Raw genomic sequence first — 26,963 nt, 5'->3', positions numbered from 1 at the left:
TATGAGGTAAAGATAAGGGTTAGTATAGCAATACACGTAGCCGGACCAAGGTGCGGAGTGAAATTTTCTAGATGCCGGACCAAGGATTTAGAAATACATAACTTATCACTTTGCATGCAAGATACTAGGAAAGAATTGTTATAGTTAGAATTATCAAGTTAGGAACCTGTGGGTACAAGTAAACCCTAGTTACGATTAAACTCTAACATTTGAAGCTGTTAGTTGCCCAAGTTAGGAACCTGTGGGTACAAGTAAACCCTAGTTACTTTTATTAATTGATTAAACTCTAACATTTGAAGCTGTTAGTTGTCTCCTTTAAATTAGCTAGTTATTTTCATTCATTTAGAAGTAAAACCCCCCCTTTTTATTGTCTTTGTTTTTCAAGGAAATAATTGACTAAATAATAGTAATAATAGATTGAAGTTAAGTCTAAACTATTTTCCTCGTGGGAACGATCCCAATCTCATTAGTTGGGTTCTTTACTTGATACGACCACTTTACTTCTTATTTGAGAAGTAAGTTTGAGAGTATCATGTCTATGTCAAAATCATCCCATCAATGTTGCATTTTTTGGCTTTTGAACTCTAGTATTTGATGATGTTATGATCTAGAACACCATAAATATTGAAATTTTTTTTATCCTTCATAGACTATTTTTTCCTTGTGATGATCAATATAAACAAAAATTTGAAATCTGTCTAATGGAACTTCAACACAGTTACGTGCATAACGACCTCTCAAACATCAACGCAATTACGTGCATAACGACCTCCCAAAGGAGAAGTTCCCTAAATGTCTGTATTGACGTTGTGATTGATATTTTGATAGAATGATGGTGTTTGGGGGCATTTCAGAAGCAGATAACTCATGTGTGGTAATTTCAGAGTGCTCATGTTTGGCTTTGAGGTAGGCTTTGGTCTAGTTTCTTGATTGAGCTTCTTAGATAATGCCTAGTATAAATTTCATGTAATTTTAGATGAGTTATTGCCGTTGGTTTTGAGCTATGTGGAGTAGCTTGGAGATTCAGAGATTAGGGTGCGCTCCAACATTTAGAGCTATCGGTTTCCGTCTAGTTGAGTCGAGGGTTGATTTGAGGGTTGTCATTGACTCTCTGTTTCATGTCAGAGCATCTAATATCAGCTAGGTCTATCTTTCCCTTTAGTTGTAATTTATGTGATGGATGTGGAGTAGTCATGCTTGGAGACTTATGATGATGGTGGTAAGAGGATTTCACACCAGTACAATGGTGAAAATTTGCACTTTGAGGTGAGTATCAATTCACTAAGGGACATGTTCCTTTTTGACCTATCAAGCCTATGTAGATAGAATCTCTGGTTCCAGGGAATCTGAGGTAGGTCGTGGTTCTGGAGGCATGTAGAGTTTTGGTCGTACTTCTCATGTTGGTCATTCTGGACCTTTGAGTGTTAGGTCACTCCAACGGTTCTTTGCATCCAGTTTCTCTTGAGTAATGGTGTCATGGGAGTAGCGAGATAGGCTACTATGCTATAGATTGTCACAAGGCCTCAATGCAGTTTAATTTGAGGATTGCTTGTACGTTTTGCCCTTGTAGTTGATTTCCATTAGTGGTGTATTGACGACTAGGATGTCTTGCTTTGACTAGGAATAATGGATAGGTAGACAACGTGATTTTTCCTTGATAGTCCTGTTATAGCTGTGGTCTTGGGATTGTTGGTTTCCCTTTTTGCCACCTTTGTTGTGTGCTTTTGTTGTGATGTCGATCCTTGTATGATAGGTAGCTAGACAAACTTTTCTCAATTTGTGTTGTAGGGACTAGTTTGCTTAGTTGTGAGCCGTTCCTTTTGAGCAGTAGTTGGGAGATTTCCATTTTTGAATGTTGTGTGTTGGGTATTTAGCCTTATGTAGTTGTGGTATTCCTTTTTGGTTTCTTTCTCCCCTTTCCTCAGTTTCTCGAATGTAGAGGTGTGTTTTTGCTCATTGTCGTTTTGGATTAATCTGCTTCATGTGTTCTTGGAGGTTGGTTATGGTTAGCTAGAAGTTGGAGGTGTGGTCCCTTGTTGTACTTCAACTATCTGCTGTGTTGGTCTTTGTTTTTGTATTGATAACCCTCGAGGCTGATGTATGATTTAGAGTCGGAATGGTGTTCATCATTGGTGTTTCATACCTTAGCCCTATTAGAAAATGGAAACTTATTAAAGAAGATTCATCATGAGGATGGGGCCATTGTAATTTGTGGATTATATGAGTTGACACTTTTTCAGGATGTGTGGTTTGCTTTTTTAATGCTTGGTAGCTTGCGTGGTGAATGATGGGGTTGGTAACCTTGGGCCAGTACTAGCTAGTTGACTATGTTGATACATCGATTGCCGAACTTTGTTTCCCTTAGGATGGAGTGTTTTACTCAGATTTGGAGTGGCAAAATAGTTTGTGGGCCCGTGGTGTTGGTGTTTCAAAAGTTTCTTTGGTCAGAGTGTCACTGGAGCTGGGCTTAGTGCTAGCTTGTCATTTGTAGGATTGACATCCTTTGGATTAATGTGGGTAGATTTAGAAGGTTGTATTTCAGATGGGTTTGTTCGTTTTTCAGGGTTAGAAATGGATTTTAGAGTCTTACCCTGGGCTGAGTTCCTTGTTTAGGCCGGTGTCATTCCTCGATGTTTAGGAGAAGCATGTTGTTTTTTGAGGTTGGTGTTATATGGGCTTTTAAGAAGATTTTCATTTGGTACATGCGATATTAAGGATAGCTAAGGACTGGCAGAACGCTCTTGGTGGTTAGAGGATAGTAGATATGAATCATAAGGTTAGTTTTTCAATTTTAGAATAGGGTTGCATCTGCCATGGTACTCGATGTCTCTATTATGTGGTTTTGGTGTGATGCTGGTCTATTTAGATGCATCTGGTACTTTCAAGGAAGTTTGGTTCAGTTGGCTGAGAGTTAGAGACAAAAATGGATTTGGAGGACTTTTGAAGTGAATTTGAGAATTTTTCTCTTAGCTTGACGTCGGTGATGTCATTGTTCAATTCGAGAGGTTGTTTGAGGGTCTAGTAGAGCATACACACTCAATTTCCTCGTCTTTTTATCCTTTGGGATTTGTTTATCATTTTAATTTCGCAGATGGAAGTTCTTATAGTTGTGGATGTTGTAATGACCATCCTGGTCACTGTCTTTTTTTTTTTCTTTTCATCGTTAGAGCTTTCTTTTAGTGACCATAAGTCATTTATGACTTGTTTGGATTAACGATTCGGTCACTGAGTCATTCTTTTGGATTTTGTGCAATTTTTCATATTTTTGAACCTTTACTTCTATTAAAAATTTAGAAAGACAACCTCTGAATGCAATTCTAATGGTTAATCAGCTCTATAATGGTCATTTAGTCTAGGGGTATGGTTTGTTAGGGCCTCGAGATTTCTAGTGTGAGTTTGTGTCGTTAGGCATTTAACTTTAAAACTTAAGCCAAGGGTTGACTTTGGTCAACATTGGTAAACATGCTCAGATGAAAATTCTGTTAGTGCGGTTAGTTCTAAAATGTTGAGTTTTGTCTAGAACGACTTTTTTTTCAGCGTCCTAGGATTCCATTCTCATTTTGAGACTTATGGTTTTTAGATTAGAATAAAACTTAGGTGTGGGATCCATTTTTGTCGAAATTGCTTATGATGGAAGTTTTGAAGGTTTCGTGGAGTCTGAAATGCTGAATTTACTAGGGTAGCATATTTCACTTACGCGTATAGGGTTCTGAACATATCTCGGGCACTTCGTTTGAGAATTCGTAGTTTCAGCAAACAAACTGAAGCATTGATATATTGTGCAGACTTTTAGCGACAAAAAATTGGACTTTTGGTGACCAAAATTAGCCTTTGATCAAATAGACTTCTGCTATTTTTATAGCAAAATTTCAACTTCAATTCTTTTTTTTAAAAAGCGATTTCTCCCTCGTTTCAACTCTAATTAAGGTGAGTCGATGTCCCGTATGATGTTATAGGTTGTGGCTACGTGGTGGAATGATCATATTATGTTCAATATGAACACAAGCCTAGTAAGTCATTTAGGACATTTTGACTGAGTCAATTTCTGGATTCCTTATGGGGGTCCACTTTCCCATTTGGACTCAATTTTGAAATTATTTCTAACAGTTGTTAATTTAGTGTCAAAATGTGTGTAGTGACACTGTGATCGATAATTTGATAGTGTGATGGTTTTCAAGGCATTCCAAAAGCGGATAGCTTTTGTGTGGTAGGTTTAGAGCGCTCGTGTTTGGCTTTGAGGTATGCTTTGATCTAATTGATTAATTGAGCTTCTTAGATAATGCCTAATATAGATTTCATGTAATTTTGGATGGTATTTTCCAGCTACTTCCCCCTTGTTATTCTATCATTTCTTGATTTCGTAGGAGCTTATGGCCTATTGTGGGTGTTGTGATCCTTATTTCAGGTTGTTGCTTTACTTGTGGTATAGATGACCTGGTTATACTTGTTAGGATTGATTCGTGGTAGCCTTAGACTAGGCTGGACATTAGATGCTTTAGCTTGTGTTTATCGCCTTGTAGTAATGATTTGCTACCTAGCTTGTTTTGTGTTGTTTACCGATGAGTCAACAAATTGGACTCATTTAGGGCTATATTTTAACATTAATAGTATCACAACCGGGGGCACCCCCTAGACGTAATCAACACCTTCGTTCTCAAAGAGGTCTTAGACTAGTCCTTAGCATACATCATTGCATATCATAGGTAGAAAAAAAACGGTAAATATAAAAACTTTACATATGAAGTATACATAGACTTCTCGTTTAACAACATAGTCAAATTCATTAAAGTAGTCTAATATTGTCTCACACAGCCATCTATTAAATAAGTATAAGATTTGGGCATAGCCCTTACACTATTACAATATGCCTCATATAGGACTTACAACAAAGTCTCAAAAGATAAGAAATGAATATTGTCTTAGACATAGTTAAATAGTAAAGCTAGAATAGTGGCATCATCTTCGGACTGGAGGACTCACCAACAACTTGGAAACTTATCCAAGTCTTCCTTGAAAATGGCCTTGAAGCTATTCAATGGCCCAACCCACATTATTGTAGAAATAGAGAGAATCTGGGTTAGTACAAACCACATGCACCAAGTATGGAAATATATACAATTAAAACCTTTAGAAGAAATGCACGGAGGGATATTTTCTTTAAATCATGCTAAGTCAATTTGAAAGCCTTTATGCGCACACATGAGCATATACGAGTCAATAATCACAACAACATTAAGACATGTTCATATTCATATACAAGAATAGCATCATCATAAACTCATATCAACATTTCATATTCTAGAGTTCATATCATCAAAGCATACAAGACCCTTACTCATTATCCCATCCCAAGCCTACAAGTGCAATGTTCATGTGAAACCCCATAACACCACACAATTCAAGTAAACTAGAAAAGAGACCATAAGTAATGCCTTTTCCTCAGATAACATCATATCATCTGTAGTCATCATTTACATAGTAATTTAGACCAATATCGTGTCAAATGTAACCAAAATCATATAAGAGAAACATAATATACGACCAACATCATGCACTTTATTCATATAATAAGTGCATAAGAATTCTTCCTAGGACTTCCCTCAAGGCCAACTTGTGCAACACATAGGTAAAGTCCCATACCCTTACTTACACTAAGTAGTACCCCTCAAGTCACCCTAGTTAGTGTCCATCTTAATTACTTTCTTTTATTCAATTTACTTTTGGGAACATTTCCATAACCGACAATAGACCATGTGAGCTAAACATTGAATCTGGTGTCATAAAACCCTACACCTAAAGAAGGTTTCCTACTTGCCAAGGTAGAATCATTCATGAACATAGCATTCTAGGTGGATCCACTATCTAGTCTTCCTATGAGGGCACATAGTTAAGGAGGAACTAGGAGATTTAATAGAAACTCTTTTATGCACATTTACATTGTAGTCTCTATCTCATGAGAACAATAGTGAACCTACCTTCCCTCTTGGGAAGGGACACCTCTCATATCTAGTTCGTTCGGTTTTCAGTTAAAGTCCTTATTTGAAATGCTATAAGTCATCTTTAACATTAGTTTATACTATAGGCCTCCTTAGGAAATTAACCCCTTATATAATCATGATGATAGATCTTTAGGTTTAAAATGAGAAATTATTTTTATCACAACCCAACATTTAGTGAGATTAACACATCATAGTCACAATAATATGCTACACAAGAGAATCACTTTCAATCTTGCATGGTCATACCCCTATAATGATCTCACATTCAACATATTCATAACATTCTATCATATTCATCATATCATCATCTTCCAATTCTATTCACATATTCATAATTCAATTGAACATCATAATGAAGAATAGACCAACATAATTGAAGTAAAGTACTGATGATCTGTCACATCCGGGGAGCACCCCCTAGACGTAACCAGCGTCGTCATCCTCGGAGAGGACTAAAACCAGCCTCTTAGAATTCGTCATTACATATCATAAATTAAAAAGTGCGAAAAATTAAAACTTTTCATATATATCTATATCATGAGGTTTACATAGACCTCTCGCTTACACATAATATATACATAGGGAGTTTACTCAAACTTCTCGCATAGGAAGCTTACATAGGCTTCTACTTTTATGACACATAAACTACAAAATATAGAGTCTAATAGAGATGTCTCATATAAAACCATCTAAAGTGGAATAGAATAATTCGGGCATAGCCTTTACACAAATGTATAAATGTCACTTAGGCTTACAACAATGTCTTGAATAATAAGAGTGAAACGAATTCATTAGACTATAGCAAGTAACATAGGTGAATACGAAAAGGCACCATCCTCAAATCTTGAGGGCATACCCACAGTTGGAGAAAATATCCAAGCTTTCCTTTCAAATTGGCCACAAACTATTTAACGACCAAAACCTAAAATATTTGGGACAAAGGGAGAAATATGGGTTAGTACACCACTTGTACCAAGTATGGGAACATATGCACACATAAACTTAGAAATCGTGCTAAAGGGGACATTTCTTCAAAACCATGCCAAGTTAGTTTGATTAGCCTTATGCACAACCAAGAACACATGTAAGACAATAATCATATATCCCTTAAGGCAATAGCATATTCAACACATGACCAACATCATTAAGTTATGTCAAGTCAACAAGTGTAATAGCATATTAGAGTACATAACCAAAAAAACTCCATCATCATGTTATAACAACAAAGAATGTAGAAGAGTTCATAACATTACAACATATGCAAGACTCTTACTCATAACCCCTTACCAATGTTACAAGTCCAATGACCAAGAGAAGCCCCATAACCCCACTCAACCAAGTAAACCAACCAAAGAATCATAAATAATGTCTAAACTTCATATAGCATAGAATCATGAGTATTCATCATTATATATAGCAATATATACCAACAACATTGTAACAACCCTAAAAATGGATATGCTAAGTAATGTTTAATGTGTCTAAAATTCCAAGGATTAGACCGAATTAACACGGATTGGTGTGCGTAGGACCAGACCTCGGAACCCTTGATACATCCAAGACAACTAACTTGGGGAGTTAGTTGATCTAGGAAAGGTTGGGTCCAACCATGTAGGGATCTCGAATACGAAGATTTACTCGAAGGAGTCTTTAACGGATTTAAAAAGAGGAAATCTTAGGTTTGGAGGGTCTAGGGGTAAAATGGTCTTTATTCAGGATAAGGATAGTATCGTAATTACACTAAATATATAATTAATTATTTAATTAATAAGGTGGAGGGGCATTTTGGGGAGAGAGGACCGAAATTGGGCTCTTGAAGTGAAGTCTTGCTCCACCCGTGTTTGAACCTAGGTGAAAGCAATGAATTAAATTGTTTTTAATTTAAGCAGGTAAATTAATGTTATTAATTTATATTTATTATTTATTAGATGATTTAAAATAAAAGGAAATCAGATTTTTAATAATTAAATAAAACCTTATTTGACTATGTCCTAAACTAGACTACTAAGCCTAATAAAACTCTTCCCTCCCACGCTCATCTCTCTCTCACGTCTCTATCACTCTCACTCACCATTCTCTCTGCCAACTAACTACAAAAAACAGTAGGTAAACCAACGTTCTTCACACTTGAAGAACTCACAACGAAATTATAAACAAACAACAAATCAAACATGTTAGGCAAATAGAGGGTTTTTCCGTCGAGTTGGTGTTGACTTTGAGGGGATTTGGACGTGATTTTTGGAGAAGATTTTGGGAAGAAATTCGAGGTTTGAACGTCATAAAAGGTATGGGTTTTCTCGTCCCTTTCCCAAGAGACCCTTAAGGCTCAGATAAATCTACTCCAGAACTAGGGTTGTTCCTGTTCATGTCGAACTCCTTGTCCCTAGTATCCTTTTGATCTCAATGTGAAATAGGTTAGAGATCATGTTGTTGGTATGTTTGCTGGTATTTTAAGTATGAAGTTTAATTTTCGTGATAATGTGTTCTTGATTATGTGTTTGGAATTGTAAGCATGTTAAGTTACGCCAACCGAAAGTATGTGAAAAATGATATGTTCTAATGGTTAAATTTTATGTGCGAATGTTTGTGTGAATAATGAGGTGTAAAAGTGGTGTAATGTTGCTGGATGAAATGGTAATTCTTGGCTGAATATAATCATAAAAATATTACACTTAAAGATGCACCAAATGATCCACGAAATGCCTTAAGAATTAACGTATGAATGATGATAAAAAGAAGCTGATAATAGTGAACAAATTTCCAGCATTTGGTAGGATGGGTTCGGCAAATCAAAATGGTACCAAATGCAATGAAAAATGAATGTAAAATAAGTGAGATAACTAAAGATTGAACCCAAGAAATCGTTACATGAAAGCTACAAAAAAAATCAACAAAAGATTAAGACAAAAATGGATTGGAAGAAACTAAATTTCTAGCCAGCTGGAAATTGTAGTCTCGGCTAACTTTTAAAAAAATGAGCTTCGTTTAAATTTTTTTTTAAATGTGAGGTTATTGGGGATTGAACCCATGACATCACTAAACGAAAATTTCATAAAAATTTAGTGAGAAAAATGCAAGGAAAAATAGATGTGGTTAGTGGGGATTGAACCCACAACCTCTTGAATGGATGAGAGAGTTAGGAGAAAAATAAAGGAGAAAATAAATGTGGAGAGTGGGTATTGAACCCACAACCTCTTGGATAGGTTATAAAGTTAAGAAATAAATTAAAAGAAAAATAATGAGCTTGTGGGGGATTGAACCCACAACCTCCTTGACTTAAATGAAAATGGAGAGGAGAAAAAGAGAGGAAATAATATGGGGTTGATGGGGATTGAACTAGGGTCCCCCAAACTTGAAAAATGCTATTATCAAGTTTAAAATAAGACTATGTGTTGTACAAGGGATTCGAAATCGGGTTCCCTTGCCGAATTCCGCATTGACACATAAGTCATACGTAAGTAAATATTTAATGAATGCTGCCTCTAAAGATCGAAATCAGTATCTTGTCATATCTACAAGATGCATAAGTCTTGTACAACATAATCTTGGGTAAGTATGAATCGCTTAGACAAACTATGAATGAAGCCCCATGGCTTGTATGTATAGACTCATAAGTCTAGCATACATTTAAAAGTAAGTGAACCTAAGATGTATGTGATGAAATAATGTAACCCTAAAAGGGTTAAGTAAGAGTGTGAAACACACTAAATGGCCAAGTGCATTGGCGTATGATGAAATGAATAATGAAATGAACAAATAAATGATGAAACCCTAGAAGGGTTAAGTAAGAGTGTGAAACACACTAAATAGCCAAGTGCATTGGCATATGATGAAATGAACATTCACGTAAAATGGGGTGAGTAATTATGAAGAGCAAATGTGCTAATGTTAATGAATGTGGTGACAACATGTCATGAGACTAATGTAAAAGATGAGAGCAATCTCAAATGATCCTAAGTAAATGTTACCAAAACGTACTCACCTATGAGAGTGTAAAGTTAATGAAGAGACTAGTCTCTTTGAACACTCTAATGAAAGTATTGATATTAACACACTTAATACTAATGATGAGATGAGAAATAATCTATTGAGCTATGATGTCCTCATACTAGAGGACAACTTCCATGATGTATGAGTTGAATGTAATGAAATTTTATACTGAGCACCGATAGGCTAGCTATGAGAGCTGATGCCTTCTTTCGGGAAGGGCAGAGGTTCACGTAACTCTCATGAGATGAGACTGTTCGGTATACCGGGTATGGGTCTCTTTATATCTCCTAGTCTTCAAACCGATACTGCCAATATAGGGATCTTGCGGGGTTTAATTTCCCATGTACGCTAGCATGTTTTGGGTCACTTTGGCCAGTGATTCCACCTATTTCCGGTGTGGAGTTTCATGACACTCGATTTCATGATGCTCACATGATCTTTGTCGGTTAAAGTTAAAGTTCCCAATGAATGAATGAGGCCAGCCTCAAATGATGAACATAATGAAACGAATGATACCAAATGTGTTAGGATAGGATAATCAAGAGGTGAGTTACATTCAAGTAATGACATTAGGTCATTCTTGGTCATTGCACAACGAACCCGATGAAAGTCTTAAACTAAATCCTAGGTATAGCTGGTGTTTACACTGACCCATGAATGAAATGAAATGAAGTACGTATGAATAAATGAAACAGACTCTGTGTTTGCTAAAGCAGACTCCCTAGTTGAGGTCCCATATATTGAGCCCTCATTTTTGGGAAGTCTGAATGTAAAGTCCATGATTCCAAGGTCTCATGGCATACAAATGAATGATATGAACAACGTTATGTGTTATAGGAAATATGATATGTGCTATGTGTACGTTGTTGTGTGCTGTGTGCAAAATGTTAAGTATGATGATGCATGTTACTCATGGCATAACTTACCTAATCCAAATTTGGAAAGCTCATAAACTTTCCTAATTCAAATTTGGAAAGCTCACTCACATTCCTAATCTCAATTTTGCAAGTCCACTGACTTGACCTTCTATAATCATGTTGTTAGGAAAGAGCTAATCTTACTCATGCATGTCCTTGGTGTGTGCTTCCATATACCCGTACTTAGTACAAGTGCGTCATAACACTATACAACTCTAAATTTTTAGGTGCAGGCACAGGTGGACGCTAGAGTTACAGGATTAACGCTGCAGTTATCCGCACGTCGAGAATTCATTCGACTTGGTAGGCCCTCATTCATTCGAGGATGCTTGCCCATTTACATTCTAGCTTAGTTGTAGGATTGAGCTAGTGGAGTATGTTCCACGAGCGTTTCTTTCCCGTTTTTTGTTCAGACATCTTTATCGTTATAATAAACTGTTTCTTTCATTTGATGATCTTAATGTTAGATGGTTGATGGTGAACAATTACGTATGTAGTAGAATGTTTAGTAAGAATGTTAAGAAACAAAAAATTTCAAATTTTCCGCTAAAATTAACCTAGATGAAGTAAGAATGACGTATGTATGCTTGTCTGTGACCTCTTAGAGGTCAATGACGCCGGTCTCGTCTGGGGTCTAGACTCCGATCGTGACAAACATGTTTATAAGTGAAACCAACATCTTATTGTATCATCAACATGTAAAGTCAACATATGCATATCATTTAATTTATAAGAACATAAGCACATAACAACATAACAACATCCTGCAAGGACTTCCCTCAAGGCCAACTAGTGCAATGTATTGGTAGAGTCCTATACCACTACCTAGACTAAGTCAAACCCTTTAAGCCAACTTTAAGAGGACCTATTGAGGAAAGGAATTCCAAGAGTGTAGAAACCATACCTTAATGAATCTTAATCCACGAAATTTGAGAGTAAAGGTTGAGAACTTGGCCTTCTTCCCAAGCTTTCAATGTTCTTCAATGGTGATTGAGTTGAGAGAGAGAGTAGAGAGAGGTGAGAGCTTTTGGGTTTTGATTTGGGGATTTGATTTGAGTGAGTGAAATTGAATTAAAACTGACCTCAAACAAAAATATACTCGTCCCCTTTATTACCCAAAAGAACCCTCACTTAATTGGGTATTTTTGTGAAGTCAAATTGACTTAAAAATGACACAAACGAATTTGAGAAGTGGCTGCGCGTCGCGGGGGAATTTCCAATTATGTTTTCTGAAATCCGGGTTAAGGAAGTGAGCCTTGTGGAGGCCCCGCATCGCGAGGAAAAATTTTCCTAGCCAGTGCTTACTGTGCGACACGCAATGGGATCCATATATTGGCTGCACACAGGCTTCTTTGGCAGCCTGCTCGGCAAAGTTTAGGTCCTCCTCAAGGACCCTTTGGGCGGTCCTTGAGAATTGTGAATGGACGATTGGACCCTTTATACTATATGTTACTTATTTAAAGTCTTTTTTACAAGTTTTAGACTTAATATGACATTGAAAAACCTTCAGCGAACATGGGGACGTCTACTAGTTCAATTTAACTAGTTTCTAGACGTCAAAGTTTGTCATTTTAGCTCTAACCTTTTCTAACTGTCTTTATCACATTAATATAGGTCTGGAAACATCATTAAACCATTATTTAATAGGCAAGGCTCTAGTATAAGTCATAGAACTTCCGGAGTGTTACATTATCCCCCCCTTAGGAACATTCGTCCCCGAATGACATTAAAATTATTTGAAGGGAAATGATTCTCAATACTAGCAGCCCAACAACCACATAAATAATAATGAGTCATATAGCATAAGAGTACTTCACAACTCCACTCACACATTGATATACCGTGGTTTCACGGTATATTTAACGTTTTTTTCTTAAGTTTAGTGTGTGTCCAAAAGCCTTTTTGTATTGATTTTTATGTAAGTTTCTCTTTATTTGCAGGAAATCTGTCCAAGGATGAACGCGAAAGTTTTTGAGCAAGAAATGCAGAAAAGTTACCACCTACGGAGCTTGTGACGGTCCGTCGAGCCTGTGACGGTCTGTAGGTTGCATTGTAATGAAGCTGCTGAAGGAAGATGGGGAATTCTGACCTAAGTGTGGGATTACGAAGTTTATGACGGCTCGTCATAGTCACGACGGTCCGTCCTGCTGGTTCTTCGTGATGATCAGATAAGTAGTCCCAATATCCAAATTCCAAGAGTTTAAGTGTTATGGAACGGAGACCCTTGACGGACCGTCGTGCCTGTGACGGTCCGTCATACCTGCCGTCGAGGGTAATGAAGAGAGCAGCAGAAGAATTTGCAAAGTGTGGGACGACGGAGTCCATGACAGCCCGTCATATCCGCGACGGTCCGTCACTAGGTCCGTCGAAGCAGCCGCGTTTTGACAAATTTTCAGCAATTAGAGTCCTTCTTTTATTAGCTTTTTGTTTTTATAAACAGTTGTAAAAACCTCGTTTTTGGGGTTAGACTTTTGTGGGTTAAACACTTCTATGTTAGATTCTTTGTTAGTAGATTATTTTGGCTATTAGACTTTGGATTGTTACACTTTTCTCGGTAGTTGATTGTTGGTGATTTTGTCGATTAATCAAGTAAATTTCTGGATTTTATTCTATCTCATTGAAGTAAGTGCATGAATTCTTATGTTATATATATGAATATTGTGATTATGACTATAAGTAATTAAACTCCATAACTAGGGTTGTGGGAACCATGGGTGAATAATGAGGTAAAATCTAACTAAAATAACAATTCTAGAATAGTGTCTTGCATGTATTGATAATTCTTTCACTTAGAAGTCTTTTTAACGGATGACCAACGTTAGAACTCGCCTTAATGCTGCTTGCCGGACCAAGGAGGTAGATTATAGGAAAATAATTATCAACATAGATTTAGTGTATACTATCTAATAGGCTAGTATTAATATGTACGAGGTAATAACTTAGTCAAATATCGAATACGATGCTTAATATGAGGTAAAGGTAAGGGTTAGTAAAGCAACACATGTAGCCGGGCCAAGGTGCACAGTGAAATTTTCTAGATGCCGGACCAAGGATTTAGAAATACATAACTTATCACTTTGCATGCAAGATACTAGGAAATAATTGTTATAGTTAGAATTATCAAGTTAGGAACCTATGGGGAACACTTAAACCCTAGTTACTTTGATTAATTGATTAAACTCCAAGATTTGAACCTGTTAGTTGTTACTTTAATTTAGCTAGTTATATTCATTAAGTTAGAAATAAAAACCCCCCTTTTATTGTCTTTTGTTTTCTAAGGAAATCATTGACTAAATAATAGTAATAATTGATTAAAGTTAAGTCTGAACTATTTTCCTCGTGGGAACGATCCCAACCTCATTAGTTGGGTTCTTTACTTGATACGACCGTTTTACTTCTTATTTGAGAAGTAAGTTTGCCGGGGAAAGTAGCTTTTAGATTAACTTAAACTTATTACTAAAGTTTAGTCAATATTTTCTTGATTCTACTTTGTTATTGTTTTTGATTCTTGCAGAACTATCTTCCTTGTATGCCAAATACACGGAGAGGAAGAGAACCCTTGTTTCCCTACGATCACGAATTAGAGCGTACACTACGCAACATGAATCGAAACTTGGGTATTAACGATAATGATCCAAACCAGAACATCCCAGCTCCGGTTGATGTTCATGGTCAGTATTACCCGATGCTTCGGGTGAAAATCAACAGAGGGGACAAAATCCCGCTCCACGTCCTCTAGAATACTACAGAGGCTATGACAATATGCAGACTCCGATGGGCCACTTGTCTTTCCCCCTCTACCACCAGGCCACACCTTTGTGGTAACTAGTAGCCTGATGCAAATGCTCACTGCCATAGGTTTGTTTTCTGGGCTACCTTCTGAGAATCCACATGCCCATATAGCTAAGGTAAGGGCAGTGTGTAAAAGCTGTGTAGGGAGGCCTGATTTGATTTTGGATGTAATAGGGCTAAGAGTCTTTCCTCTCTCACTGACGGGAGAGGCTGCTATTTGGTTCACTGAGCTCCTTTATAACTCAATTTTCACTTGGAACCAACTAAGGGACGTTTCCTTAGCACGTTACTACCCGGTCTCCAAGAAACTAAACCACAAAGACAAAGTGAACAACTTTGTGGCACTACCAGGAGAGTCAGTTAGTAGTTCTTGGGATAGATTCACCTCATTTTTGAGAAGCGTCCCCAATCACCGCATAGATGAAGAGTCACTGAAGGAATACTTTTATCGGGGACAGGATGATAATAATAAAGCGGTGTTGGATACTACCGCGGGTGGTTCTTATGGGGAGTTTCCTTATGCTGAGATTGCCGAAGAGTTAGAGAAAATCTCTCGGAAAAATAAAGCTTGGAGTACTAGGAAGTCAGATACTGGGAGAAATACCTTCGCAGTGCAATCCACTCACAACCCAGCCACAGATGATATTCGTGAAGAGATGGCTCAGATGAGAACTGAGCTTGGGTTGGTATTAAAACATATCACTGGGGGAGCAGAAAAGATAAATGCAGTTAACTACTTGTCTAAACAACCACCACCAAATGATGAATGCTATTATGTGGAGGATTCCTATGCGGTAAATGAGCAGATGGGGGGTTTCCGACTGAGTGCCCAAGGCTCAAATCAGGAGAATTGGCACCATGGTCAAGGAAAGCAAGGTCGGATCTATGGTAACCATAATCGTGAGGGTCATTATGTCCAAGATGAAACTATAACCGCAACAACAACTTCAACAGGGGTAACTATGGTAACAAAAATGATAGGAATTGGCCCTACGTCCCTCCTCAAAATCGTGAAGTTACTCCTAGGGATGGTGGAGATAGTATGGTGAAATTGAGGATATGTTGCACAAAATGATGAGGAGGTTCGATGCTATGATGAGCACATTAAAGAGTGAAGGAGTGATTAAGCGGGTACCGGGTAGAAAGTCGATACACATGCAATATCGATTAAGCAGATTGAGTTGCAAATGGCCCAATTATGTGTGACTGTGAACACACAGGACACTCTTCAAAGCATACTATCCAAAATCCGAAAAATGACGGACACTGTATGGTAATCACTACTCGGGGTGGTAAGCAGACCATTGACCCACCTATGCCATCTATGGAGGAAAAGGTGATAAAATATAATGATAAGGCGGTAAAGGGTAGTGGTGAAGTAGAAGATAACGGTGGAAAAGGTGCTGAAGTGACTATAAAGGTAATTACCATGCCTAGACCCCCCCTTTCTTCAAAGATTAGTGAAAAAGACCGAGGATGGTAAATATCGGCATTTTATAACAATGTTGAAGCAGCTTTCTATCAATGTCCCTTTGGTAGAAGCTCTAGAACAAATGCCCGGTTATGCCAAGTTTATGAAAGATCTAGTTACAAAGAAAAGATCGGTCACTTTCGAGGATGATGATAGAATGCAGCATTGTAGTGCTATTGCTACAAGATCTCTCATACAAAAGAAACAAGATCCAGGTGCCTTCACTATTCATTGTACGGTCGGGTCATTAAATTTTGCGAAAGCATTATGAGATCTGGGGGCAAGCATAAATCTCATGCCCCTCTCGATTTACAAGAAGTTGGGTTTGGGTGACCCAAAGACCACTGCAATGTGGCTACTGATGGAGGATTGAATAGTGAAAAGGCCTATAGGGATACTCCACGATGTGCTGGTAAAAGTGGAGTCGATCATATTTCCGCCACATTTTGTTATCCTTGATTGTAAAGTCTATTATGAAGTGCCTATTATTCTTGGGAGGAAATTCCTTGCTACAGGTAGAACCTTAGTTGATATGCAAAAGGGGCAGATCAAATTTCGGTTGAACAATGAAGAAGCGACCTTCAACATTTGTAGGTCCATGAGGCAGAGTGGTGAGCTCCAATCGGTATCTGCTATATCCTACAAAGAAAAGAAGAAGAAGCACCATGACCTAAAAAGTGAAAAATGAGAGTTTATGGTTGGGGATTTGGTGCTTTTATACATTCTAGGTTGCGTATGTTTCCGGGCAAGCTCAAGTCCAAATTGACTGGCCCTTACTTGATTACCCAACTATTCCCTTATGGAGCAGTTGAGTTAGAAACCAAGGAGGGTGTGCGGTTTAAGGTAAATGGACAACGAATAAAACCCTATTTTGGGCATGCTGAATCGGCGAATGAAGGAATTGAGGCATACCATCTTGATGAAGTCTGAGTAATCAAGTGCCTTTAGTCGTGCCGCGACGTCAAATCAGGCGCTTGTTGGGAGGCAACCCAATACTTATAGTTTTCTTTCTTGTAATGGTAACATTTTCTACTAATGGGTTTCGAATTTGCAGGCACATCACCAGGAAATTCTGCAGAAAATCACACTGCAACAGTCACAGACGGACACATCGACGGACCATCACGCACGCGACAAACCGTCGCATGAATCCGTTGTGCCAGGTACGTCTTTCAATTATTTTCATAACTAGGGCACACGTGACGGAACCAATGACGGACCGTCACATTTGCGACGGACCGTCGTCGGGGTCTCGTTGCATCATTGATGAGCATACCCGACCCAACCCGGTTGGGGGTAATTAAAAAATTGGCAACCATTAAAAACCCCACCCCTTCATTTCACCCATTTCCTTCCCTCTTTCTCCCATTTCCCTCCCTTTTAAACTTCCTACTTCCTACCTCTCTTCTCTATCAACTGATTACTTCCCCAATTCCCCAAATTCCTAAAATCTACCCTCTACTAGTCGGAGTCTGCTGCTGTGGTTCTGTTCTTGCTAACCAAGTACCTTCCTTGCTTGTTTTTCTCCAATTCTCAGGTATGTGTCTCTGATTTCTACCTATTTACATTGAATTTTTGTTTTTTTTAATTCGTATTAGCCTATTTCTTTTTGGTGGGTCTTCATGCTTTGATCCAATTTTGTCTGACCTAGGTTAAGAATCCTTAAATTGCATTGTTAAAACTCTAGAAATAGGTGTTTTAGCATTGCTAGTTTGCTAGGTATTTGGGTTAGACACATGTAGGTTAACATTAAAATTCCATTTGAGTCATAGGGGATGATTGTGGCATCCCCAGTTCTGTCACTGAATGACAGAACGAGACCCCAATGACGGACTGTTGTACCCACTACGAACCGTCATAGGGTCTATTCCAACATCCCACTATACGTTTTCTCCAAGGTCCACCAACGGATACATGCGACGGACTGTCGTTCCCACGACGGTCCATCCTGCTCAACTGTTCTTGTTGTCACAGACCCTTTTTATAAGGGTCTCTTACTTTTTCTTAGTGTCCTCTAACGGACATCTACGACGGACCATCATACTCTCGACGGCCCGTCCTGCACAACCGCCGTGACGGTCAAAGACCCTTTTCCTTAGGGTCTCCTACTTTTTCTAAGTGTCCTCTGACGGACATCTACGACGGACCATCATACCCTCGACGGTCCGTCCTGCACAACCGTCATGACGGTCAGAGACCCATTTCCTGAGGGTCTCCATACTTTTTCTAAGTGTCTTCTGAAGGACATCTACAACGAACCGTCGTTACCACGACGGTCAGTCCTGCACAACCGTAATGGTTGTCAGAGACCCTTGTCCTAAGGGTCTCCCACTTTTTCTAAGTTTCCTCTGATGGACATCTACGACGGACCGTCACACCCTCAACGGTCTGTCCTGCACAACTGTCGTGACTGTCAGAGACCCCTCTCCAAAGGGTCTCCACGACGGACATCGATGACGGACCATAATTGTCACGATGGTCCGTCCTGCTTATCCGTCATACTTGTCAGAGACTTTCCTTCAGGGGTCTCCACATCAACATAGTTGAAGTAAGACAGGACGGATCCCATGAGGTCCATCGTACTCAGACGAGCCGTCACCTGGTCCGTCGTGTTTCACTGTTACTGCAAAAAAGTCATTACAACTTAGCTCTTATATTTATTTTGTTTCATTTTTACTCGCCTTGTTTGATCCTTCTTGTACTAATATTGATTCTTTACAGGTACTATCTCTTATGGCACCAAAACAAGATTGAGTTTACGCACGTGAGCGATCAAAGTCTGTCGCCCCGTCTGCCCGCCTGGTCATTGGCTCTGATGATGAGAGTGACCCCGAGTACGTGCCCCCAGGCACTGCCACTCCATCACGAGCTGCACGTGCTACCAGAGCTACGCCCAAAAAGGTGGCATTCGGCGTAGTTACTGCCTCCCAGTCTAATGAGGAGCACACAGTCTGCTGAAGTCCCTGTACCCGCCACAGCTGCAAAGTCTGCCTCGTCTGATGAGGCTGACAGTTGTGAATCCACTCCCGGCTCACCGACTCGTGCTCCCACCCCGGTTGCCGACCAGCCTAACCAGTGGTTTGTCGATGGGCAATATCAAGTTTATTCAGACCAAAGTTTCTGAATGATAAAGGAGTGATGACACGAACCATTACACTGGAGAGGCGGGTCCTTACGATAAGTCTACCATGCAGATATCCACAATCTCTTCACCAGACACCGACTGGAGTTTACAGCGTGTTCTTTGGGCCGTTATAGTGAAGAGTTGGTCCGAGAGTTCTACGCCTCTTACGTGGCTACTCTGAGATCACAGATTGATAGGCGGTTTGCCCCCGCGAAACAGGACCCACTTGAGCATGTCCGAGTACGTGGCATTCAGGTCGATATCTCCCTGCCTGCCATCCGCCAGTATCTATACGGCGAGGATATTGATGCCAACCGGACCCCTCTCACCGCCAAGTTTGACTATCGGTGGCAAATTGTAAAAGATAGCCAATTCTTGCGTGAGCCATCACTTAGAGAGACCACCAAGAGGTGGATGGCCCTGCACTTGTCTATTGATGGAGAGGTTGCCTACTAGGTGACGGAGCCAAAGGGAGACATCAAGAAGGCTAACTTGACCTTCACGGCCAAGTTCTTATGGTTGATTATCCAGCACTGCCTTTACCCCACGGCTCCTGATAATATTATCACATGGGATTGCGCAGTTCTGATGGCGGCGATGATAGCCGGGTTTGAGGTGGACTTCGCTTGGCTTCTACAGGCGGTTATGCACGAGAGGGCTTTCGAAGTCACAACTACTTACGCATTTCCGTGCTGATATTTTCCTTATGCAGGTCGGCAGGTGTGCCCATCTGGCACATTGATCAGATCAAGACTCCGTTGTGCACTGTTGATATCGGCCTCATCAAGGATGAGGCCAATGAGTTGTCTCCACGCAGAGGGCCCCATCCAGAGTTGCCTCCACTTGGTGAAAATCTGGCTGATACGGTAGCACATGCTCAAACGGCTACGCAGGCTAGTTCTGAAACCAATGACACTACCCCGGTCGAGTCTATCCTGGGTAGTAGCACTGCCCCTAGCTCCTCTTGCTCAGCCCCGTTCCCCGCTCTAGTCCCGCTTGCTAGGGTCCAGAAACTAGAGGCACATATGGCTACACTTCTGCATCACATCCCTTGGATGCAGAGGTCTATTGCTGAGGCAGAGGAGCGCTTGGATCACAAAATGGTCTAACACACAAAGCGGAAGATCACTGAGGTTCATCAGCGCTTGGACGCTTTTGAGTTGCGGGTGCTAGCCCGGCATGCCCCTTAGGTTGACGTGTCGATCCTTTAGGTTGCGGTTAGAGTCTGCGAGCGGACATTGATATGATCCTAGAGGCTCGGTGCCTGATTCTGAGGCCCCTTCTGCAGAGCCTGCTGAGGACACAGTGATGGCGGACTTATTCGCCACTTCTGAGATTCCACCACCTCCCCCTCGAGAGAATACCAAGAGGCGCAAGGGTCGAGAGGAGGATGAGGCTAGAGAACGGAAGAAGGTGCGCCGTGAGATGGAGGCTGTGAGGAGAGCCTCGCTTGCTGATGAGGAGTCCCGTCGGATCAGGGCTGTAGAGTTAGCTGCTGGGGCATCTAGCTCAAGAGATGTTGAGACCGTGGGAGGCACTACTGATAGTGCTGTTGCTGATAAGGGCACTACTGAGGGTGTCCAGACTACAGAGGTAGTGGGTTCTAGGGAACCAGACCCACCAGCTTGCTGATCCTCGGCGCTTTGCACCCCAGGTTTGCTTCACCTACCACTCTCGTATTTCAGTTTTTTTTATACCTTGGGGACAATTACATATATTTTTGTCGGGGGTGGGGTAAATTGAAAGTGAGTGCTAGGGTGAAGCCTGAGTAGCCCAATTCACTATCCTCTTTTGGGGTTTTCTTGCTTGTGTTCTTTTCCCCCAAGAGACTGATTATTTTTGTTGTTGAACCAGCATGTCTATATCTTGTGTACATAGTATAACTCTGAAGCGTGATGGCTAAAATGGTATCTTGATGAAATGAAATGATGCATGACTAGGCATAGTAATTGATAAATGTGTGGCTCTAAGCATGACATAGAAATACACCACTGCATGACCCTAAGTCTAAAATTCGAACTAGGTGTCTGATAATCTTGTAGAGTAATGAGATTTCAAGTGAGTGTGAGATAGATTTAAATAGTCCACTATTTGTACTGAGCTAGAACTTGCATGGTTAGTCCTGCTAAAAGTAAGCTGTAATAGAAAATTAGGAAAGGATCATAGGCCCTTGTTCAATATAGCCAATTTTTAGCCTAAATAAAAAAAACCCGAATGAAATTAATCACTCTTTGATCCAAATGATGTGAGCTTAATATAGACCTTTCTTTTTCACCCCAACTGATCTTTTCTTGGAATAATGTTTTGGCCCTTGTCCCTCCTTGGAGATGTGCACCTCAGCTTATGCCAAAAGCATAAGTTGAGGGTGGCTAATGCAGTAAACAACCTTTTCATGGACCTGATCCAACTTTGGGTATTGTGTACTTTGACTCATGGAAAAGCCATGAGCTGAGGGTGGCTATCATGAGGAATGCTATGGAAAGTGGGGTTGAAAGAACAAAGAGAGAGAAAGAACAAAAGTAAAGTGACTCAAGTACCAGTTGAAAGAAAAGTGAAATAAAAAAAATACAACAGTACAATAAAGAAAAGAAGAGAGTCACTTACACAAATGAAGAAAGAAGGGAAAATAGCAAGGTGAAAGAACATGAGAAATTGGGCAAAATAAAATGATAAAAAATGGTATGTAGAGCCGATATGTCAAGGAGGGCAAAAAGTCACTAAAAGTATACCTAAATATACCCTACCTAACCCTGAGCCTATGTTACAAGCTAAGAAAGTCCTATCGTGATCCTAAGAGTTGTATAGCGAACTTAGAGATGTGAAAATAAGGGCAAGCTTATGGAAATATGTATGAATGAGTTGTGAATTTGTTCTGAGTGTGAGTGTTGAAAACAAATCCTTATACTCAAACTGAAATCATTGTGTGAAAAATGAGGATGTTGTTTTGAAGAGAGGACACTAGTTGCAATACCGAAAATATTAGCACCTCGATGAGTAATTGAAGAGGATAAGTGTCAGTGCGTGGTGAGTCTATGTCAGGGTGTGATCCCACAAAATTCAAGCCTAACAGTGATAACATGCATAAACATGATATGACTGATCGGGATTGATAGCCAAATGATTGCGAAATCTAAAACATGGATACTATTGTACAAAGATTTTGTAGTGAGTCATAGTGCGTCGCTTGAGGACAAACACCGAATTTAAGTTTAGGGTGTTGATATACCGTGGTTTCACGGTATATTTTAATGTTTTTTTCTTAAGTTTAGTGTGTGTCCAAAGCCTTTTTGTATTGATTTTTATGTAAGTTTCTATTTATTTGCAAGAAATCTGTCCAAGGATGAACGCGGAAGTTTTTGAGAAAGAAATGCAGAAAAGTTACCACCTACAGAGCTTGCGACGGTCCGTCGAGCCTGTGATGGTCCGTAGATGGCATCGTAGTGAAGCTGCTGAAGGAAGATGGGGAAGTCTGACCTAAGTGTGGGATTACGAAGTTTATGACGGACCGTCATAGCCACGACGGTCCGTCCTGCTGGTTCTTTGTGATGATCAGATAAGTAGTCCCAATATCCAAATTCCAAGAGTTTAAGTGTTATGGAACGGAAACCCTCGACGGACCGTTGTGCCTGTGACGGTCCGTCATACCTGCCGTTGAGGGTAATGAAAAGAGCATCAGAAGAATTTGCAAAGTATGGGACGACGGAGTCCATGACGGCCCGTCATAACCACGACGGTCCGTCACTAGGTCCGTCGACCCAGCCGCGTTTTGACAGATTTTCAGCAATTAGAGTCTATCTTTTATTAGGTTTTTGTTTTTTATAAATAGTTGTAAAAACCTCGTTTTTTGGGTTAGACTTTTGTGGGTTAAACACTTCTATGTTAGATTCTTTTTTAGTAGATTATTTTGGATATTAGACTTTGGATTGTTACACTTTTCTTGGGAGTTGATTGTTTGTGATTTGTCGATTAATCAAGTAAATTTCTGGATTTTATTCTTTCTCATTGAAGTAAGTGCATTAATTCTTATATTATATATATGAATATTGTCATTATGACTATGGGTAACTAAACTCCATAACTAGGGTTGTGGGAACCATGGGTGAATAATGAGGTAAAATCTAACTAAAATAACAATTCTAGAATAGTGTCTATCATGTATTGATAATTCTTTCACTTAGAAGTCTTTTTAACGGATGACCAACGTTAGAACTTGTCTTAATGCTACTTGCCGGACAAAGGAGGTAGATAATAGGAAAAGAATTATCAACATAGATTTAGTGTATACTATCTAATAGGCTAGTATTGATTGGTACGAGGTAATAACTTAGTCAAATATCGAATACGATGCTTAATATGGGGTAAAGGTAAGGATTAGTAAAGCAACACACGTAGTCGACCAAGGTGCAGAGTGAAATTTTCTAGATGCCGGACCAAGGATTTAGAAATACAAACTTATCACTTTGCATGCAAGATACTAGGAAAGAATTGTTATAATTAGAATTATCAAGTTAGGAAACTGTGGGGAACACTTAAACCCTAGTTACTTTGATTAATTGATTAAACTCCAAGATTTGAACCTGTTAGTTGTTACTTTAATTTAGCTAGTTATCTTCATTAAGTTAGAAATAATCCCCCCCTTTTATTGTCTTTTGTTTTCTAAGGAAATCAATGACTAAATAATAGTAATAATTGATTAAAGTTAAGTCTGAACTATTTTCCTCGTGGGAACGATCCCAACCTCATTAGTTGCATTCTTTACTTGATACGACCACTTTACTTCTTGTTTGAGAAGTAAGTTTGAGCGTATCACACATACGCAACAATATTACAGATACCAAATAAATTCATGATGCACAACACATAAGTGCTCGACATTTCATAACACCTAATGAGGAATTACCTTCTCAACATCAACATAAGCTCAAAATACATCAAAGAGGTACTTATTACAAAACTCCTTCGAAAACACATCAATATGCTCAATATCATTTCATGAACGCAACAACACCAAAGACACAAATAAATGCGAATCAAGCAAGAGAGAATTTTTCCATGAAAACTCATTTTAGCAAAAACTTTTACCATAAATATGGTTATCTTTGAAAAACAAGTTACATTCAGATTTACTCAATATTTTCATCATTAATAGGAACAACTAACCTTAATTAGAAAAGAGATGAGGATAACGGGACTTCATCTCGGGGTCGGCCTCCCATGTTGCTTCCTCAAATAGGTGGTTTCTCCATAGAACTTTAATCGATGCCACCTCTTTGTTCCTCAACCTCTTCATTTGCCGATCAAGGATTTCCAGCGGAACCTCTTCATAGGAGAGGTTATTATCCAGACCTAGACCCTTAATAGGAAGAATGGAATTGGGGCACCAATTCACTTCTTAAGCATGGAGACAAGAAACACCGGGTGAACCGAAGGTAGCTCACTAGGTAATTTCAGCTCATAAGCGACCTTGCCAACCCTTTGCAAAATTTCATAGGGACCCACATAGCGAGGACTCAATTTCCCTTTCTTTCCAAATCTCATCACCCCTTTCATGGGTGAAATATTTAAATACACCTTATCACCTTCTTCAAATTTAATCTCTTTCCTCCTATTGTCGGCATAAGACTTTTGCCGACTATAGGCTTCCTTCAACCTGTCCTTTATGACACGAACTTTCTCCAAAGTTTCATATACTAATTCGGGACCATGAAGTGAATAGTCACCAACTTCAAACCACCCAATCGGAGATCTATATCTCCTATCATATAAAGCCTCAAAAGGATCCATGTATATAGTCGAATGGTAACTATTGGTATAAGAGAACTCAACAAAAGGCAAGTGTTGATCCCAACTTTCATTGAAGTCGATACCACAAGCTCTAAGCATGTCCTCAAGGGTTTGAATAGTACGCTCCGCCTGACCATCCATCTGGGGATGGAAAACGATGCTTAACTTCACTTGAGTACCTAACCCTTTTAGGGATGACCTCCAAAATCTAGATATGAATTGTGAGCCCCTATCGGATATGATGGATAACGGAATGCCATAAAGACACACAATTTTATCTATGAAGATCCTTGCATAATCCTCCGCCGAGTTAGTGGACTTGACGAGAATAAAATGAGCGGATTTTATCAATCTATCCACCACCACCCATATATAGTCATTTTGCCTTCTTGTCAGAGGCAAACGCAGAACGACGTCCATATTAATTTCTTCCCACTTCCAAGTGGGAACTTGCATTTCTTGGAGTAATCCATCCAGCTTTTGGTACTTGACTTTCACTTGTTGGCAATTTGGACACGTTGCAACAAATTCCGTTATGTCCCTTTTTATGTCATCCCACCAAAACACTTTTCTAAGGTCATGATACATCTTAGTACATCCCAGATGAATAGAATAACGGGAACCATGAGCTTTCTCAAGTATCCAGTTTCTCAAATCTTAACATTGGGCATACACAACATTTCTTGATACCTCAAAACACCATGCCCTCCTAAGGAGAATGACTTATTATGCTTACCTAGAACCAATTCCTTAAACTCCATCAATGATGGATCCCAGGTGTTTCTTAGACTTCACCTCAACCACCAAAGACGATTTGGAGTTATGATGGACCATGAAACCACCATTTGTAGAATCATCCAATGTAACACCGAAACGAGCCAACCTACAAACATCTTTCACTAGGTCTTTCTTGGTTTCTTCAACATGAGATAGACTACCCATGGTCATACGACTTAGAGCATCCGAAACTACATTGGCCTTGCCGGGGTGATAGAGAACACTTATGTCGTAATCTTTTCACAATTCCAACCATATTTTTTGTTGGAGATTTAACTCCTTTTGAGTGAGCACATATTTAAGACTCTTATGGTCAGAATACACATCCACATGAACACCATACACATAATGCCTCTTTTCAAAGCAAACGCTATGGCCTCTAACTCATGATTATGAGTTGGATAATTCTTCTCATGCACCTTAAGTTGTCTAGAGGCACAGGCTACTACTTTCCCATGTTGCATAAGGACACACCCCAAGCCCACTTGGGATGCATCACAATATACCAAAAAGCCCTTGTTACCATCTGATAAAGTCAACACCAGAGCAGAGGTAAGCCTATCTTTCAAAATTTGGAAGCTTCTTTCATATGCCTCCAACCACTCAAATTTCACACTCTTTTTGGTCAAGGTAGTCAAAGGAGAAGCAATGGATGCAAAACCATACACAAACCTCATATAGTACCCGCTAGACCCAAGAAACTCTTAATGTCAGTTGGAGTCGATGGTCTAGGCCTATGACCATACATAGTTTGAAATTCTGTTTTAGGTATATCCTCACCTCTCATTCTAAGTTGGTGATACCCCAATCTCAAGTCAATCTTAGAAAGTAGCTTGCCCCTTGGAGTTTATCAAACAAGTCGTCAATCCGAGGGAGAGGATACTTGTTCTGAGTAGTGACTTTATTGAGTTGGGGATAATCAATGCACATTCTAAGGGACCCATACTTCTTCTTCACAAACAATACCGGAGAACCCCATGGAGAAATATTAGGTCTAATGAAGCCTATGTCTAGTAAGTCTTTGACTTGAGCCTTCAAATCTTTCAATTTTGTTGGAGCCAGCCGATAAGGAGGAATTGAAATGGGGTTTGTATCCGGTAGGTAGCAAG

The sequence above is a fragment of the Solanum pennellii genome, chromosome 1, assembly GCF_001406875.1.
Source record: "Solanum pennellii chromosome 1, SPENNV200".
NCBI lineage: Eukaryota > Viridiplantae > Streptophyta > Magnoliopsida > Solanales > Solanaceae > Solanum > Solanum pennellii.
Note: the sequence above shows the minus strand (reverse complement) of the source record.